The following is a 2,373-nucleotide window of genomic DNA, read 5'->3' as shown; positions in this document are numbered from 1 at the left end:
CTCTTGTGTCAGCCTCAGAGTTTCCACGTGTATGTGCATATGAGCATATAACATTATAACTCATAGAAAATCATGGGAATTTCTACAGGTCTCTAGAGGTCATCTAGTCCTGAGGTGCTCAACCTCTGACCTGCAGGACAAATGTGGCCCATAGAACTATTACGTGGGCTCCCCAGGGGGCCGGAATTTTGACACCAAAGGAGCAATGACCATTAGTACCACCAGCCTCCCTGGCTGTCAAATTCTCCGTTCCCCCTTGGCACAGCCACATCAGGGCCAGGCCATGCCTCCTCCCCCCTGCAGGGCTGAATCAGGGCCAAGTGGCTGAATTGAGGTCGGACCACACACCCTTCCTGCTGTGGCACTGAATTGGGGCTGGGCTGCTCCCCACTCCCCTCCATGCAGCCAGATATGGTCCCGCCATGTCCTCCCTGGGAGCTGGATTGGCGCCACCAGCCTGATCCAGCCCATGGATGGACCAGGCACCACCCACTTGGCCCACTGGGGCAAAGGGTTGGATACCACCGATCTAATCCAACCCCCTGCCTGAGTCAGAATCATCCCTATCCAAAACATCCTATACAAACCTATTTTCCAGCCAGTTAATAAAACTACAAAGTCAACACTGACACACAATCACAAGACATAACACCTCAACTTGCCACAAGTAAAGTAGGGGGACCATGGTGGCCAATGAAGTTTGGCGCCTAAGCAAAGCGCACAGTGGCATCCTGCCCTTGCCCTGCACACAGCTCCTGGGGGCACCCCACCACTGTGCCCGACATGCTTGCCTGGAAGTGCATGCAGCAGCAGCAGCCACCCTTCCCCCATCCCCGCGCCCCTCCAAACGAGCCATTCGCAGCTCTGTCCTGCACCTTGCCCTGGCTGGGCAGCATCTGTTGGCGCCCCTTTGCTTCGGTGCCTGGTGCAGTCACCCCATTCACTCCCTCCCCTTGCTGTGGCACTGACTGGTTTAATTCTATTGATTTAAATTCATTGCTTAATTTATGAACAGTGGATGGAAGTTTCCTATGAAGGCCTATGACAGTGGTTCTCAAGGAGGATGCTGTAAAATCCTTTGAAGAGTGCTACAATATTAGCACTGTCAGTTGTGCAAACACCTACACAATTCACAAGTTAAACCCAGAGCTTTCAAATACGAATCTATAGAATCAAAAACATTCCAACTCGTCGTCTTTCTGAGTTCTTTGCAGCAGTAGAGCTGCTCTATTATTTTTGCATAGTCCAAAAACGAGGGAAAGCTAAGAGCTGACATTTTCTGAGGGGTGCCTTGAGTCTAAAATAGTTGATCATGATCAAGTTAAATGATTTGCTGGGAAATCCCTCCCTCTAGTGGTCAATTTCCAGACCTGTAGATGGAGCCACTAAAATAGATCTAGGAATGAGGAAATCCTGGTTTCTTGGGAATATTGCAAGGGTTCTGGATAGAGGGTATTTTTTTACTTTGCATAGCACCCATATCAATAGAACTAATGCTTGTTTGGGTCCCATGTATATACTACAGTGACACAGACAATAATAAGGCCAGACTATCCAGTTATAATAATTGGCACTTCCACCTTCATTTTTCCCCTAACCATTAATTTATTCCAGCACCCTGAGAGTTAGGTAAGTTAATATTGTAATTATCCTCTTTTTAAATATGGGGAAACTGAAGCAGAGGGACAGGGAATGTCTTGCTTGAGTACAGCAGCAGCAGAGTTGAAATCAAAATTCAAAGGAGGCAAAGTCCTGTGCTGTGCTCAGACCAGTTGGGCATATCACTATTGGTGTCATTTCCACCTGCGAAAGCAGATGGCTGTGATGTTAGAGCTGACTGATATGCCAGTTCTGGCTGCCTCTGACAAAACTGTTACATTAAGAAGGTACAATCAAATACTTTGCCTTTGCACAGCACTTTTCAGCTGAGCATCTCAGAGCACTTTAATTCTCACAATGCAATAGAAAGCAGACAAGCTTGGAAGAGACACTGGACATGTCTACACATACATTTAGGTGCACCTAAATTTAACACACTTTAGTTTAATGCTCATTAAGGCAATTTAGGCTTGCATCTACATGTGTACGCATTAAAGTGCATTAATGCTGTGTGCACAGACTAATGTGGGACTAAAGTTAGTCCCGAGTCAGTCCATACACAGTGTTAATGTGTCTTAACACATCTACATGTGTGTTAATGCACTTTAGCTATTTGTGCCTAAATTTGACGTCTGCTTTCACCATTTTTAAGGTGCATTAAGGGCATGCACGTGTAGACGTGCACTCTTAACACACCTTAAATCAGGCTGAGGCTAAAGTGCTTTAAATTGGCATGTGTAAATGCATCCACTGTGGCCCATTAGAATATAACAT

This window comes from Alligator mississippiensis, chromosome 9 (genome assembly GCF_030867095.1).
Source record: "Alligator mississippiensis isolate rAllMis1 chromosome 9, rAllMis1, whole genome shotgun sequence".
NCBI lineage: Eukaryota > Metazoa > Chordata > Crocodylia > Alligatoridae > Alligator > Alligator mississippiensis.
Note: the sequence above shows the minus strand (reverse complement) of the source record.